The sequence below is a fragment of the Oryctolagus cuniculus genome, chromosome 19, assembly GCF_964237555.1.
Source record: "Oryctolagus cuniculus chromosome 19, mOryCun1.1, whole genome shotgun sequence".
In the NCBI taxonomy this organism is placed as follows: Eukaryota; Metazoa; Chordata; class Mammalia; order Lagomorpha; family Leporidae; genus Oryctolagus; species Oryctolagus cuniculus.
This window is the reverse complement of record NC_091450.1, coordinates 35,200,234-35,218,358: the sequence shown is the minus strand read 5'-3', so window position 1 is coordinate 35,218,358 and position 18,125 is coordinate 35,200,234. Positions and strand designations below refer to the sequence as shown.

The window sequence follows — 18,125 nt, the reverse complement described above, 5'->3', positions numbered from 1 at the left end:
TTACTCTGAAAGAATCAGAAGCAAATGCATAAACTACTGAAATTCATACATGACATGAAAGAAAATTTCTCCCATGAAATTGATACCTTAAAAGAGAAATCAAAATGAAATTAAGAATTCAATAGAGCCAGCGCCATGGCTCACTAGGCTAATCCTCTGCCTGCGGTGCCGGCACTCTGGGTTCTAGTCTTGGTTGCTCCTCTTCCAGTCGAGCTCTCTGCTGTGGCCTGGGAAGGCAGTGGAGGATGGGCCAAGTGCTTGGGCACTGCACCTGCATGGGAGACCAGGAGGAAGCACCTGGCTCCTGGCTTTGGATCAGTGCAGCGCATCAGCCGTAGTGGCCATTTAGGGGGTGAACCAACAGAAGGAAAACCTGTCTCTCTCTCACTGTCTAGCTCTGCCTGTCAAAAAAAAGGAATTCAATAGAACAAATAAAAATGCAGTGGAGAGCTTTAACAGAATTGGAAAAGCAGAAGTAACAATAGCCAACTTAGAAGACAAATCACAAGAAATTATACAGTCAGACAAAAAAACAAGATAAAGTTAGAAAACTAAAAGACACTGTTGGAAATCTACAGGATGCTATCAAATGACCCAAAATATGAGTCCTAGGAGTTCCTGAAGGCATAGAAAGAAAGGATTGAAGACCTGTTTAGTGAAATAGTAACAGAAAACGTCCCTAATTAGGAGAAAGAAAGGGACTTCCAAGTACAGGAAGCACACAGAACTAATGTACATGACCAGAAAAGATCCTTACCATGGCATTGTAATCAAACTTTCCACAGTAAAATAAAGAAAATGTACTAAAATGTGCAAGAGAAATGCCAATATTACTTTCAGAGGATCTCTAGTTAGACTCACAGTGGACTTCTCATCAGAAACCCCAAAGGATAAGAGACAATGACAAGATATATTCCAAGTAATAAGAAAGCTGTCAACCCAGAACACTATACTCAGCAAAACTCTCTCATTTATGAATGAAGGTGCAATAAAGACCTTCCATAACAAGCAGAAACTGAAAGAATTTGTCACCAACCATCCAGCCCTGCAAAAGATGCTTAACAATGCACTGCACACAGAAACACAGAAACACGGTCATCTCTACAAGAGAAAATATCCCAGTAAATGTACAAAAAAAAAATCCAAAGTAAAAAGCAGGAATATTTTTGGGAAAATAGCAGGGCAAAGTTGTTACCTATCCATAATCACCTTGAATGTAAATGGCCTCAACTCTCCAGTTAAAAGACACACACTGGCTGAATGGATTAAAAAACAAAACTCATCTATTTGCTGCCTACAAGAAATACATCTCACCAACAAAGAGGCATGCAGACTGAAAGTGAAAGGATAGAAAAAGATATTCCATGTTAACAGAAACCAAAAAAGAGCTTGTGTAGGCATCCTAATATCAGACAAAATAGACCTTAACAAAAAAACTTAAGAGACAAAAAAGGGCACTGTGTAATGATTAAGGGATCAATTCAATAGGAAGATGTGACTATTATAAACGTATATGCACCCAATTTCAGGGTAGCTGGCTATTTAAATAAATGTTAAGGAATCTAAATGAGACATAGACTCAAATGCAATATTAATGGGGCACTTCACACCACACTTAAGCAATGGATAGATGAACCAGACAGAAAATCAGCAAGGAAACAGCAGAGGTTATTGATACTATAGACCAATGGACCTAACAGATCTCTCTCTCCAGTGTATGGAACTTTCTCTAGTATCAGCCACATGCTAGGCAATAAAGCAAGTCTCACCAGTTCCAAAGAGTCATCATCATACCATGCATCTTCTCGGACCATCATGGAATGAAACTGGAATTCAGCAACTCAGTAATCTCTAGAACATATGCAATCACATGGAGACTGAACACCATGCTCCTGAATGAGCAGTGGATCACAGAAGAAATCAAGAGATTTTGACTGAGCACCAAAAAGGAAACCTGTTGAAGTGAAATGGACACTATGAGAAACAGTGACTTGATCAGCCCTTGTCCTGACTGTTGGGGAACAACTTAATACTTTATCCCTTTTAGTTTTTTTTTTTTTTGGTTCTACTTAATACTTAATACTATTGGTTGAACTCTTTAACACACAATTCTTCTTAAGTGTTGAAACTTAACTGAAAAGTCATCCCTGTAAAATATAAGAGTGGGAACAAGAGAGGGAGAAGATGTACAATTTGGGACATGCACAAGCTGGCTTGCCCCAAATGGTGGAGTTAGAAACGTGCCAAGGGATTTCAACTCAATCCCATCAAGGTGGCATGTACCAATGCCATCTCACTAGTCAAAGTGATCAGTTTCAGTTCACAATCAATCATAATGATAGGATTAGAGTCAAAATGATCACATAAACAAGCCTAGTGTCTGCTAATACTAACTGATAACATTAAAAAGGAGAGAACGATCCAACATGGGAAGCAGGATACACAGCAGACTCATAGAATGGCAGATGTCCTAAATAGCACTCTGGCCTCAGAATCAGCCGTTAAGGCATTCAGATCTGGCTGAAGAGCCCATGAGAGTATTTTAGGCATGGAAAGCCAAGACACTCTGGCAAAAAAAAAAAAAAAACACCTAAATGAAAGATCTCTGCAAGTGAGATCCCAGCGGAAAGAACGGGCCATCAAAGAAGGAGGTACCTTTCTCTGAAGGGAGGCGAGAACTTCCACTTGGACTACGACCTTGTTTAAATAAGATCGAAGTCGACGAACTCAAAAGGCTTCCATAGCCTTGGCAACTCATGACAAGAGCCTAGAGTGATTACTGACACTATAAACAAGAGTGTCAATTTGTTAAGTCAACAACAGGAGTCACTGTGTACTTACTCTTCATGTAGGATCTCTTTCCTTAATGTGTTGTACAATGTGAATTAATGCTATAACTAGTACTCAAACAGTACTTTACACTTTGTGTTTCTGTGTGGGTACAAACTGTTGAAATCTTTACTTAGTATATACTAAATTGATCTTCTGTATATAAAGAGAATTGAAAATGAATCTTGATGTGAATGGAATGGGAGAGGGAGCAGGGGATGGGAGGGTTGCAGGTGGGAGGGAAGTTATGGGGGGAAAAAGCCACTGTAATCCAAAAGCTGTACTTTGAAAATTTATATCTGTTAAATAAAAGTTTAAAAAATAAGAAGTAAAAAAAATTCTGAAAGCAAATGATGATGACAATACAACATACCAAAACTTATGGGATTTAGCAAAAGAAGTGTTAAGAGGAAAGTTTATAGCAATTGGTGTGTACACCAAATAAATGAGCTGTCAATGCATCTCAAGTACCTAGAAAAACAGCAGGAAACCAAACTCAAAACTAATAGGAAAAAAAAATTAAAGTGAGAGGAAATCAATAAAATTCAAACAAAAAATACAAAAGGTAAGCAAAACAAAGAGCTGTTTTTTCATGCAATAAACAAAATTGGCAAAACATTTTTCCCACTAGCCATCAAGAGAGAGAGAAGACCCAAATCAATAAAATTAGAAGTGAAAAAGGAAGTGCAACAACAGACACCACAGGAAAAAAAATCAGAAATTACTCCAGAGAGCTCTATGCCAACAAACTGAGAAACCTACAAGAAATGGACAGATTCCAGGCCACATACAACCTTCCTGAGTTGAGTCAAGAAGACATAGGAAACCTAAACAAACCAATTACCCAGTCAGAAATTGAATCAATAATAAAGAGCCTCGCAAAAAAGAACAGCCTGAGACCAGATGGCCTCACTGCTGAATTCTACCAGACATTTAAAGAACTAACTGCAATTCTTCTCATGTTATTCAAAACAATTGAAAGGGAGGGAATCCTCCCAAATTCTATGAAGCCAGCCATCACCTTAATCTCTAAACCTGAAAAAGATGCAACTGAAACAACGAATTACAGATCAATTCCCCTGATGAACATAGATGCAACAATACTGAACAAAATTCTAGCCAATCAAATTCAACAACATATTAGAAAGATCATCCACCCAGATGGACCAAGTGGAATTTATCCTTGGTAAGCAGGGATAGTTCAACATTTGCAAATCAATCAATATGATACGCCACATTAACAAACTGCAGAACAAAAACCATGTGATTGTCTCAATAGATGCAGAGAAAAATTTGATAAAATACAACACCCTTTCATGATGAAAACTCTAAGCAAACTGGGTATAGAAGGAACATTCCTCAGCATAATCAAGGCAATTTATGACACAACCACGGCCAGCATCCTATTGAATGGGGAAGACTTGGAAGCATTCCCACTGAGATCCAGAACTGGACTAGGATGCCCACTTTCACCATTGATGTTTAATATATTCCTGGATGTTTTAGCCAGAGCCATTAGGCAAGAAAAAGAAATCAAATGGATACAAACTGGGAAGAAGGAATTCAAACTATCCTTATTAGCAGAAAATATTTCTATATAGGGGATCCAAAAGTCTCTACCAAGAGACTATTAGAACTCATAGAAGAGTGTGGGAAAGTAGCAGGAAATAAAATTAATACAAAAAATAGCCTTTGTATACACAGAGAATGCCAATACTGAGAAACAACCTCAAAAATGAATCCCATTCACAATAACTACAAAAAATCAAATACCTTGGAATAAATGTAACCAAGGTAGTCAAAGATCTGCACAATGAGAATTAACAAATATTAAAGAAAGAAATAGAAGCAGATACCAAAAAAATTGGAAAAATCTTCCATGTCCATGGATTGGAATTATCAATATCATCAAATGTCCATTCTCCTGAAAGCAATTTTCAGATTCATTGTGATACCAATCAAAATACCAAGGACTTTTTTTCAGATATAGAAAATATGATGCTGAAATTCACATGGAATCACAGGGGACTTTGAATAGCTAAAGCAATCTTTATAACACAAAGTCAGAGGCATCACAATAAAAGATTAAGACATACTACAAGGCAGTTATAATCAAAATAGCCTGGTACTGATACAAAAACAGATGGATAGACCAATACAACAGAATAAAAATCTAGAAATCAACCCAAGCATCTACATCCACCTTGTATTTGACAAAGGAGTTAAAACAATTCTTTGGAGCAAGGACAGTCTCTACAACAAATGGTGCTTGGAAAACTGGATTTCCACACGCAGAAGTATGAAGACCCATACGTTTCACATTACACAAAGATCTACTCAACATGAATTAAAAGATCTAAATCTATGACCTGGCACCAAATTATTAGAGAACATTTTGTAAAACACTGCAAGACATTGGCACAGGCAAAATGTTTTTGGAAAAGACCCCAGAGGCACAGGCAATCAAAGCCAAAATTAACAAATGAGGTTACATCAAATCAAGAAGTTTCTATACCACAAAAGAAACACTCAGGAAAGTGAAGAGGCACTGACAGAGTGGGAGAAATTATTTGCAAACTATGCGACCAATTAAGGATTAATAACCAGAATATACAAATACATCAAGGGACTCAACAGCAAGAAAACAAACACCCATATTAAGAAATGGGCAAAGGACTTAGACATTTTTCAAAAGAGGAAACCCAAATGGCCAATAGACACATGAAAAAATATTTAGGCTCACTAGCCACCATGGAAATGCAGATCAAAACCACAATGAGGTTTTACCTCACCCGAGTTAGAATGGCTTTCATACAGAAATCAACAAACCACAAATGCTGGTGAGGGTGTGGGGAAAAAGGTATCCTAATTCACTGTTGGTGGGAGTGTAAACTGGTAAAACCACTATGGAATACAGTATGGAAATACCTCAGAAATCTGAATTGAGACCTGCCGTATGGCCCGGCCACCCCCACTCCTGGGAATGTAGCCAAGGTAAATGAAATCAGTAAATTAAAGAATTATCTGCACCCCCATGTTTATTGCAGCTCAATTCTCAATAGCTACAACATGGAGTCAACCTCAATGCCTGTCAACCAAAGACTGGATAAAGAAATCATGGGATATGTACACTATGGAATACTTTTCTTTTCTTTTTTGAAAATTTTATTTTATTTAATGAATATAAATTTCCAAAGTACAGCTTATGGATTACAATAGCTTCCCCCCCATAACTTCCCTCCCACCCACAACACTCCCCTCTCCCACTCCCTCTCCCTTCCATTCACATCAAGATTAATTTTCAATTATCTTTATATACAGAAGATCAATTTAGCATATATTAAGTAAAGATTTCAACAGTTTGCACCCACACAGAAACACAAAGTATAAAATACTATTTGAGTACTAGTTATAGCATTAATTAAACACCTAAGAGTAATTGTGTATTAATTACAGAGTTCAACCAATAGTTTTAAGTAGAACATAAAAAATACTAAAAGGGTAAAGTATTAAGTTTTTTTGTTATATAGTTTTTTTTTTAATTTAATAAATGTGAATTTACAAAGTGCAACTTTTGTATTGTTGTGGCTTCCCCCGCCCCACCTCCCTCCCTCCCTCCCGTGGCCCTCCCTTCTCCCACTCCCTCTCCCATCCCGCCCTTCATCACATTTCATTTTCAATTACCTTCATATACTGAAGATCAACTTAGTATATACTAAGCAGAGATTTCAACAGGTTGCACTCACACAACCGCACAAGGTATAGGGTATTGTTCGACTAGTAGTGTTGTTTTTGAGTTTCATAGTTAAACATATTAAGGACAGAGATCCTGTGTGGGGAGCATGAACCCAGTGACTCCTGTTGATTTAACAATTGGCACTCTTATTTATGATGTCAGCAATCACCTGAGACTCTTGCTATGAGCTGTCTAGGCTATGGAAGCCCCTTGAGTTCACCAACTCTGAATTTGTTTAGTCAAGCCATATCACAGTGGAGGTTCCTTCCTCCCTTCAGAGAAAGGTGCCTCTCTCCTTGGCCATCTTCTACTACTTTCTCAGGCCATAGCAGAGAGCTGGATTGGAAGAGGAGCAGCCAGATCTCAAACCAGTGCCCATATGGGATGCTGGCACTTCAGGCCAGGGTGTTAACCCGCTGCGCCACAGCGCCAGCCCCATGTGCAAGATTTCTAAATGAGGAGAGATTGTTGAATTGTATCAAGTGATTTCTCTGTCGAGGTGATCATATGAGCTTTCTCCTTCCTTCTATTGAAGTGATTTGTGATAGGCTTCTTGGTGTGCACAGGTTGAATGTACCTGAATCCCTGTGATAAACCCCACTTGATCAGTATGAATGATTTCTTATTAAGTTCATTTTGCTAGAGTTGGTTGAGGATTTTGCAGCTGTGTCCACTGGGGACACTGACTTGTAGTTTTATTTTTTTGGTTGTATCCTTGCCTGGTTTTGAAGTAGAGGTAATGCTGTCCTCCTAGATTGAATTTGGAAGGTTTCCCTACCTTTGAATTTTTAGGGGCTACTTTGAGATTAATCAGTTTGGTTCTTACTGAGAGTCTGCTAAAATGAAGCCACAAAGCCATCTGGTCCTGGGCTTTTCCTTGCTGGGAGCTTTTTTCTTACTGCTTCCAACTCTCAGCTTTTGTTGGTCTCTCTTCATGCTGCAGGTGTGGTAAGTCACACCTACAGAATTTTATCTTTTTTTTTTTGATGGGCAGAGTTAGACAGTGAGAGAGAGACAGAGAGAAAGGTCTTCCTTTTTCCGTTGTTTCACCCCCCAAATGGCTGCTACGGCCAGCTCGTTGTGGCCAGCATGCTGCGCCGATCCAAAGCCAGAAGCCAGCTGCTTCCTCCTGGTCTCCCATGCGGGTGCAGGGCCCAAGCACTTGGGCCATTCTCCACTGCCTTCCCGGGCCACAGCAGAGAGCTGGCCTGGAAGAGGGGCAACCGGGACAGAATCTGGTACCCCGACTGGGACTAGAACCCGATGTGCCGGCGCTGCAGGCGGAGGATTAGCCTAGTGAGCCATGACGCCAGCCCTTATCTTTCTCTTAATGGTTCTCAAATTTGTTGGCATGTGGTTTTCACAGTCTATAATGGGCAGTGATGTTTCTGTGTTATCATACACGTTGTCACATTTTCATGTCTGCTATTGACTTGAGTCTTCTCTGTTTTTATTGTCTACCTAAAAATTTGTTCACAAGTGTATTTTTAAAAATATTTATTTCATTTATTTGAAAGAGTTACAGAGAGACAGAGGCAGAGAGGTCTTCTATCTGCTGGTTCACTCCCCAGTTGGCCATAATGGCTGAAGCAGTGCTGATCCAAACCAGGAGCCTCTTCCAGGTCTCCCACGTGGGTAAAGGGGCCCAAGGATTTGGGCCATCTTCCACTGCCTTCCCAGGCCACAGCAGAGAGCCGGGTCAGAAGTGGAGCGGCTAGGACTTGAACCTGCACCCTTACAGGATGCCCGCAATGTAGACTGGGGCTTTAACCTGCTGTGCCACAGCACCAGCCCCCACAACAGTATTTTTTCCTTCATACTACCTGAACTCTTAGTGTAGAGTTACCCTTAGGAGTATAAAGTAAACTAAAAATAGATTTTTGTAAAAATTAATGGAAATAGGAGAGGGAGGAGGAAGAAGGGTTGGAGCGTGGGTGGGAGGGAGGGAAGGATAGGGAATATCACTATGTTCCTAGGTCTGTATATAGGAAATACATGAAACTTGTATACCTTAAATAAAATTTAGCCTCCGAAGCGGTCAGCTGCTTCAAAATGAAGCTGAATACCTCCTTCCCAGCCACTGGCTGCCAGAAACTCATCCAAGTGCACAATGAAAGTAAACTTTGTACTTTCTATGAGAAGCGTATGGCCACAGAAGTTGCTGCCAATGCTCTGGGTGAAGAATGGGAGGGTTATGTGGTCCAGATCAGTGGTGGGAATGACAAACAAGGTTTTCCCATGAAGCAAGGTGTCTTGACCCATGGGCGGGTCCACCTTCTGCTGAATAAGGGGCATTCCTGTTACTGACCAAGGAGAACTGGAGAAAGAAAGCTCAAATCAGTTCGGGGCTGCATTGTTGATGCCAATTTGAGTGTTCTCAACTTGGTCATTGTAAAAAAAAGAGAGAGAGAGAGAGATATTCCTGGATTGACAGATACCACGGTGCCTCGTCGCCTGGGTCCTAAAAGAGCCAGCAGAATTTGTAAGCTTTTCAGTTTCTCTAAAGAAGATGATGTATGCCAGTATGTTGTAAGAAAAGCCCTTAAACAGGGTAAGAAACCTAGGACCAAAGCACCCAAGATTCAGCGTCTAGTTACTCCACGTGAACTGTGACACAGACGCCGGTGAATTGCTCTGAAGAAACAGTGTACTAAGGAGAACAAGGAGGAGGCTGCAGAATATGTTAAACTCTCAGCCAAGAGAATGGAGGAGGCCAAAGAAAAATGCCAGGAACGGATTTCCGGGAGATGTGGGCTGTCTTCTCTGAGAGCGTCTACTGCTAAATCTGAGTCCAGTCAAAACTAAGGTTTAATAACAACAAATGAATAAGATTGTGTTTCAGACCTCAAAAAATAAAAATAAATACAAATTTTGTTCACCTTTTCAAAAAACCTAATCCACTCATTGTTGGGGAATGGGACAGCCTGGCCAGCTGTGCCCCTCCCGACATGTACAAGCACAAGAAGTTTAGTGCTGGGCTTTTTCCATCCTGCCCGTTGCTAACCGCAAGATCCTGTTTTGACTTTAAGCATCCTGTTATTGCATGTTTCCCACATTTACTAAGTTTTGTTTCTTGCTGATTTGGTAACATGTTTTCCATGAATCATATATAAACAGGTGGACGGTGGGAGGGGGATATATAAGAGGGTTGGAGGAGGCGAAGACAGCGGGCGTTCACCACATGTAACCCGAGTCTGCTAAAAAATAAAGTGGAAGCTGAAAAGCCGATAAACGTGTCTGGTGTCTCTGAGGTCTCGCCGGTGTTAACCTATCTGGAAGGTGCATGCCTGCAACTGGTGCCATGACTCGGATCGCTGCGATGCAGAAAGAAGGTAAGAAAAAAAAGTCTATAGACGGGAGTCTAGGGGAAAAAGCCTAGGAATACCGCGGTACAATGGGGAACACACAGTCCACCACGAAAACGCACCTATTGATTAGCCGCCTTTTAAAGGCAACAGGTACGCCTGTAAAGAGTGTAGCTGTGTGCAATTTTACTAGGATACTATATAAAACTTGTCCTTGGTTTGTTGAAGGAGATTTATCACAGGTTTGGTGGAGACGGGTGGGACGTGAATTGCGAAACGCTGGAGTCGAGGAGGGAGTGATCCGCTTGTGGTATCTGATAGATACTGCCTTACGGTCGGAGGATGACCAGGTCGGGGAACTCTTAGATGAAGGCTCTGAACTACTGGAGGAGCTCAGCGAAGACTCCTGTGATAGTAGTGAAAAAGGAGACAATATAGAGGAACAAAGGATGGAAGCAAGCAGAGGAGCCCGACCAAAAGTGAAACATCCACAGACGCTGGAATTGCCTCCACTTTACCCAGAGTTGCCCTTAATGCCCTCCACTCCTCCTTACGAACTGCCCCCTCATCCTATGTGCTGCTGCTGTTTTGCCGGCAATGCTTCAAGTGAGATGAGGCCCATAGTTCTAGAGTCTGGGCCGGAGAAACAGACTAGAAGGCAAATACTTGAAAACAAAAGTGCTCATAATGACGATGAAGCCACTTTTCTTATAAATACTGGGGAATCAACTCCCCACCCACCGCGGCACCCGAAACCAAATTGGGCAGAGTTCTTTAATCCCCATCAGATCTTTCCAGTGACTGAAGACTGCCAAGGAAATCGCGGGTGGACTCCGGTCAACTTTACAGCATTAAAAGAGCTGCAAAAGGCAGTGACTCTCTACGGGCCACATGCTAACTTCACCAAAGCTATCCTAGGAACCTTAGGCACTCAGGGCCTAGTCCCTGAAGATTGGAGAAATGTCTGCAAGGCAGTCCTTTCAGGGGGAGATTATCTCTTATGGTCAGCCGCTTATAGGGAACTAGCTCGTACTCAGGCGGTGCAAAACTGAGCTGATGGACAACCTGCCTGGAATGAGGACATGTTAAACGGAGAGGGAGCATTCCATGCAGAAGTGGTGCAAGCTTGGTGTCCCTGGGAGGTATTACAACAAATAAGAGATATAGCCTTGAGGGCCTGGAAGGTAGTGCCAAAAAAAGGGGAAGTTAAACACAGTCTTACTAAGATAATACAAGGACCGACCGAGCCTTATGCAGATTTTATTAACCGCCTTTATGAAGCTGCGGGCAATCTGTTTGAGTCTCCTGAAGAGGCTGCACCCTTGCTGAGATGACTGGCATATGAAAATGCTAATAAGACTTGTCGCTCCACGCTAAGGCCTTGGCAACATAAGGACATCCCTACCTTTATGAAAATTTGCAGAGATGTCATGGATGATGTTGCCTCTGGGGCTCATGCTGCTATGGCAATGGCTAAGGCCAATAGAGTGAGTGACCACAAATGTTTCGCTTGCGGCCAACCCGGACATGTAAAAAAGGAATGTAGACAACATAAGCCCAACAAACGACAGCCGGGATTATGCCCTAAATGTGGGAAAGGTAATCATTGGGTCAGTGATTGTTATTCTAAGACTGATAAAGCAGGAAACCCCATTCCCCAAGAGTCAAAAAATGGGAGAGGGGCCCCACCACACCGGGGCCCGAAGCAAAATTGGGTGCGCCAGCAATCAAAAAAAGGGGATCAGGATCAGTAAGCTGTTTTGAATTGCGGCCAACAGAGTCTCAAATATTAACTCCAGCTATGGGTCTTCAAATCATTGATGTAGTCCCTACTAAAAATTCTCTTCCCAATACTGGCTTCGGACTAGTGATTGGATGAGCCACCAATTTTCAGCACAGACTCCAAATTCAGCCAGCAATAGTAACTTTCCCCACATGCTAACCTAAAGTTATCGTTCAAGCCACCTTAGGTGCAGCTATCATAGATAATGACAGACCCCTAGCACAATTACTATGCTGGGAAAAAATTAGAGATCAGAGAGCTAAACAAGGAAGTAATTTTGCAGCACTCTCCTTATCATTGGAAAACAGACCACTTTGGCCTCTTGTCATTCAGGGAAAAACAATACAAGGCTTGTTAGATACTGGGGCTGATGTAAGTATTATAGACGCAGATGACTGGCCTCCCTCCTGGCCAACACAAGAGTCAGAGAATACACTGGTAGGGTTGGGTACTACCCATGCTCCACCTAGGAGTGCCAGCATCCTCACTTGGACCGACAATGAAGGCCATTCTGGACAGATCCAACCATATATCTGTAAGCTGCCAGTTACCCTTTGGGGACGAGACGTCCTACGGGAACTAAGACTTACCTTGACTAATGAAAAGGGAAAACAACAAGGATCGCAGGCTGCGTGGAACATCATGACGCGAATGGGATATAAAGGTGGAGGCCTGGGAGCTAGGGAACAGGGTATTACAACGCCCATTAGTCCAAAAGGAGAAAAGGACAGGCATGGACTGGGTTTCCAGGAGGGGCCACTGCACCGCAGCCAATCCCTGTAACTTGGCTCTCCTCTAAGCCAGTGTGGATTTCGCAGTGGCCCCTTACAGAAGAAAAATTGGCTGCTGTAAAAACCTTAGTAGAGGAACAATTAGGGGCAGGACATCTTCAGCCATCTACTTCTCCTTGGAATACTCCTATCTTTGTGATTAAAAAGAAATCAGGTAAATATCACCTACTTCATGATTTAAGAGCTATAAATAAACAAATGCAACCTATGGGGGCCACCCAACCCGGCCTCCCCATTTTAACCATGCTACCTAGATAATGGAAACTAATAGTAGTTGATATAAAGGATTGTTTTTTCTCTATCCCCCTAGCCAAGGAAGATAGACAACGTTTTGCCTTTACAATTCCCTCTATAAATCATATAGGACCCAATGCTCATTTTGAATGGACGGTATTGCCACAAGGAATGACTAATAGTCCCACATTATGTCAAATATATGTTGCTAAGGCTATTGCACCTGTAAGAAAATTATTTCCACAAATGACAATAGTACACTACATGGGTGATAGTCTATTGGCTGCTCTCAACCAGGAAGAATTAGATAAAGCCTTTTTTGCATTAGAGCAATCCCTAAACAATTATAATCTTATCTTATCCCCTGAAAAGATTCAATGAGTTCTTGCAGTACAATATTTAGGACTATGGATTACCCCTACCACAGTAAAGCCTCTTGATTTTAATATCTCCACTCATCATGTTAAAACCTTAAATGACTTACAAAAATTGTGTGGAAGTTTAAACTGGATTTGGCCTTATTGTAAAATGACTACTAAAGAAATGCGCCCTTTGTTCTGACTTCTGGAAGGCGATGCATGCCTAAATTCACCCAGACAATTTACAAAGGAGGCAAAAGCAGTATTAAAAATTTTTGAACAGCGCCTTAAGAGCACCACTATGCAGCGGTGTGACTCCACTATGCCCTTAAGTATTTTGGTGTTCATGCAAAGTCATTATCCCTATGCTTTACTCTGGCAAGAAGGACCGTTGTTGTCTATATACCCACATAACCATATGCCCAGATCTATTACCTCCTATGCGGAGGCTATGGGAAATTTAGTTTTACAAGCCATCCACCGAGTCATAGAAATTGCAGGGAGAAGACCACAGTCCTGCATTCTTCCGTTAGAATCTGTAGTCATTCAGGAGTGGGCTAAGGAAACTTGGCAATGGTCCCACATCACCATCACCCTTGACATAAGTGTAGATAACCATTATCCCAATCATCCCTTTATTAGATTTTGCAACACGGTACCCTTACACTATTTTAAAAGAGTTTATTCTAATCCCATTCCCAAAGCACCCACAGCTTTTACTGATGGAGCAAAAGGAGCTACCAGGGTGGCTATTTTACAAGGTCAGGTGCATCATGCAGTTACTGCGTCTCCCTCACCTCAACATGCAGAGCTAGCTGTAGTGGCTAAGTTATTAAATATGGTTGAGGGTCCTCTTAATATCGTTTCTGATAGCTTATATGTTGTTAATGCTGTTAAGAGGCTAGGCTCCCCTTCGTTAATATCCAAAAGTTCTACAGTGTTTCCTTATTTTGAGCTTGTTCAGCACGCTTTATTTAGGAGATCAGATCCCATTTTGATCACCCATATTAGCACATACCTCTCTGCCAGGTCCTCTCACTGTGGGAAACGCCCTTGTCGATCAACATTGCCGCTTCCTTTTAGCTTGCACTGCCATGGAACAGGCAACGGAATATCACAAACTTTGGCATGTTAATAGTAAGACCTTAAGTATGAGATTTAATATCCCTATTTGTAAAGCTAAATCTATGTCCAAAATTGTGAAAAATGTGTTATTCATCAGCCTGTTACTATGCCCACTGGAGCTAATCCCCTGGGCCTCATCCATGTCACATTTGGCAAATGGATGTAATGCATATCCCTGCCTTTGGCAAGCTATCCTGTGTCCATGTTACGGTGGATACTTACTCAGGAGTAGTTATGGCTACTGCTGCTGCCAAAGAGTCCGCCTCCCATGTAATGCAACATATGTTGCAATGTTTTGCTCTTGGGGAATTCCTAATATAATAAAAACTGATAATGGACCTGCTTATACTTCTAAGGCTTTTGCTGAGTTTTTAGCAACTTTTCATATTTCTCATTTAACCGGCATCCCATATAACCCTACTGGACAAGCCGTTGTGGAACGCACTAATCTGTATCTGAAAAATTTTGTATTAAAACAAAAAGGGGGAATAGGGGCACTATCCCGTTCCCCTTAAAGACATTCTCAACCTCGTACTTACCATAAATTTTTTAAATAAAAAAACTGATGGTCTCACCCCGGCAGAATGTCATGTAATCTCGGAACAGACCCCCAGTAGTAATAAACCCCATGAACTGACAGAAGCTCAGCCACCCGTTAGAAAAATGATTATGTGGAAAGACCCACAAGATAACAAATAGAAAGGCCCATACCCATTAATAAGACGGGTACGAGGCCTTGTTTGTTTTCTCCCACAGGAAGAAAAAAATCCAATCTGGACTCCAGAAAGACGGACAAGAACAATAGAGTGGCAAGATGATCATGATTCTACTCCTACTAGTAGTGACGCAACTGTCACTGATGATGGCCAAGCTGGATGAGTATTGGGGTCTCTTGAGAGCCCTACCTCTCCTTCTACCTGTTTCTAATTCTTCTAACCTTCTGCCAGTTGTGTATTTGCATAACTCTACCATAGGTGAAAGATTCGGAGTGCCTTACAACAGTCTTGTCAATTCTTCCCATCAGGGCCAGGTTAACTTACCCATCCACCTTTCGGGAGCGCTATGCTTCCATAAGCCTAAGTTTGGTGCAGATCTTTGTGGTTATAATTATAGCGGCTTTCCTACACCATGTATTAATTTGGCCACTTATTCCATGGGAGATGTTATCAACTGGAATGAGTCAGGTAGTTCTTACACAGCCAATATTACAGGGGAACTTATAGCCTTTCGATCTGAGTCGCTACCTCTCAGGTGCCAGGAGTGTCACAGACCATTTGCTCCTTACCCTCCTACCAATCCACTTCCTTCTTGCACTCCTCAGGCACCCCCAATTCTCCAGATGCCTGTCCACCTCTGATTGATTCCCTGTTGCTCCTTAATGTTAATTTCTTTGCACCTTCTTGATTTGCCTTTTCTTTCTTTTTTTTTTTTTTGACAGGCAGAGAGTGGACAGTGAGAGAGAGAGACAGAGAGAAAGGTCTTCCTTTTGCCATTGGTTCACCCTCCAATGGCCGCCGCGGCCAGCATGCTGTGGCCAGTGCACCGCGCTGATCCAAAGGCAGGAGCCAGGTGCTTCTCCTGGTCTCCCATGGGGTGCAGGGCCCAAGCACTTGGGCCATCCTCCACTGCACTCCCTGGCCACAGCAGAGAGCTGGCCTGGAAGATGGGCCACCGGGACAAAATCCAGCGCCCTGTCCGGGACTAGAACCCGGTGTGCTGGCACCGCAAGGTGGAGGATTAGCCTAGTGAGCTGCGGCGCTGGCTATGATTTGCCTTTTCATCACCCAATGAAACCCATGTATCATCCCGTTTGCCTTCAGCCTCCCTTCTTTTGGTGTCGCTGTAATGCTACTAATAATACTTGCACTACAGGAGTTATTTCCTCATGTGTTAAAGGAAAATTAAATGAAGTGGAAACACTGGTGGTTGTGCGGATTCCCATTTGGGTTCCTGTACCAGTTGCGGTGTCTGAGAAGGACTTCTCAATGGCTGTTTGACACAGGAGAGACTTTGGGGTCACCGCAGTCGTCGTTGCAGTAATTGCGGCGTTATCAGCTGGTGTGGCCACTATTGGCATGGCCATGAGCCAAACCTCCACACTGTCCACACTTGATAGCATCACAAGATCTACTGCCCAGGCACTTGATGATATACTGCTATTCAGCTGTTAACTCAATGAATGGATTTATTGCAAGATCAGGCCTGGCTGGCATACCCTGTGTTATTCGATCTACTGCAGTTTGTGTTACCACCTACCTCTGCAACCACTTTTCATTTGCCGCTAATCAGTCCCATCTTTTGGGTAGCATGTTAAATGGTAGTTGGAATCCAATTAAACAATGAGCCGCTATTATAGGGTTGGCTCTTGTGCTTATAACAGGATCAATTATTGTTCGGATCTTGCAAGGGCTGTTCAGGCGTCAGCGTAATACGCAAATGGTGGTTAAATAAGCCATGCTAACATTCAATAACCAGTACCCCATGCAAAATGGACAGATTCAGGTGTGGCTGAATCTGCTGGACCGGTAGTCAAAGACGGGTAAGTTCTGAGAGATCTTCAAGGCAACCTAAGACAGGGCATGAACGCTCCCTCCACACCTCATGTTCATGTGCCAATGACGGGTAAGCCCGATAGATGCTGTTGGTCACCTAAGACAGGCACAGTACCACTCCATTTTGCAAAGCAATAAGGGGGAGATGTCAGGGAATGGGACAGCCTGGCCAGCTGTGCCCCTCCCAACATGTACAAGCACAAGAAGTTTCGTGCTGGGCTTTTTCCACCCTGCCCGTTGCTAACCGCAAGATGCTGTTTTGACTTTAAGCATCCTGTTATTGCATGTTTCCCACATTTACTAAGTTTTGCTTCTTGCTGATTTGGTAACATGTTTTCTGTGAATCATATATAAACAGGTGGACGGTGGGCGGGATATATAAGAGGGTTGGAGGAGGTGAAGACAGTGGGCATTCGCGACATGTAACCCGAGTCTGCTAAAAAATAAAGTGGAAGCTGAAAAGCTGATAAACGCGTCTGGTGTCTCCGAGGTCTCTCTGGCATTAACCTATCTGGAAGGTGCACGCCTGCAACTCATCTTTTTAAAAAAATTTTATTTCATGTTTCAGTTCTGATATTATTTCTGTCTTCTAACTCTGGGATTTTCTTGCTTTTTGCGGTCCTTGAGGTGCATTGTTGTGTTTGTTGCATTTCCATTTCTTAGGCCATCCTCTGCTGCTTTCCCAGGTGCATCAGCAGGGAGCTGGATCAAAAGTGCAGCAGCTGGGATTTGAACTGGCGCCCATATGGGATGCCGGTGCTGCAGGCAGTGGCTTAACTTGCCACACCATGGTACTGGCCCCTCAAGTCCGTTTTTCAAAGTTTGTTCTGATGCGCCCTGACCTCTGCTGCTGCCTGGAGGTGCTCGCAGCCTGAGCCCTGAGGGGCCGTGTGGCGTCCTGGCCAGCCTCGAGCACCCTTGGTGCGGCTTTGGCTCACAGCTAGTTAAATGCCCTTGAACTTGTCCCCCATGTACATAGAAATTATCTAGGCGCTGGTGTTTGTGATGTAGCAGGTAATGCTGCTGCCTGTGATGCCAGCATCCCATATGGGCACCAGTTCAAGTCCTGGCTGCTCCACTTCCAGTCCAGCTCCTTGCTAATGCACCTGGCAAATTAGTGGAGGATGGCACAAGGGTTTGGGCCCCTGCAGCCATGTGAGATCTGGAAGAAGCTCCTGGTTCCTGGCTCTTGACTTTGGTCAGGGCCAGCTTCAGCCATGAGGCCATTTGGGTAGTGAACCAGTGGATAGAAGATCTGCCTCTCTCCCCCTCTCTCCCTGTAACTCTGCCTTTCAAATAAGTAAAAATAAATCTCTAAAAGATTATCAAAAATATGTTGATACTGAGATCACATACAGCATCCTAAGTATATAGCCCCTTAGTCTGAGTCGATGCCACCTACAATAGCATA

At 42.7% G+C, this 18,125-nt stretch overlaps 2 protein-coding genes and 1 pseudogene across 5 annotated transcripts in view; 2 read left to right on the top strand and 1 right to left on the bottom strand.

The window, feature by feature from the left end:
• Positions 1 to 18,125, bottom strand: part of LOC127482723 (golgin subfamily A member 2) — a 252,334-nt gene that overhangs the window by 143,904 nt on the left and 90,305 nt on the right. The window lies entirely within an intron of this gene.
• LOC103347431 (translation initiation factor IF-2) overlaps positions 1 to 18,125 on the top strand; it is a 779,171-nt gene that overhangs the window by 738,354 nt on the left and 22,692 nt on the right. The gene's annotated exons all lie outside the window — the stretch shown is intronic.
• LOC127489090 (small ribosomal subunit protein eS6-like) lies at positions 8,618 to 12,599 on the top strand (annotated as a pseudogene).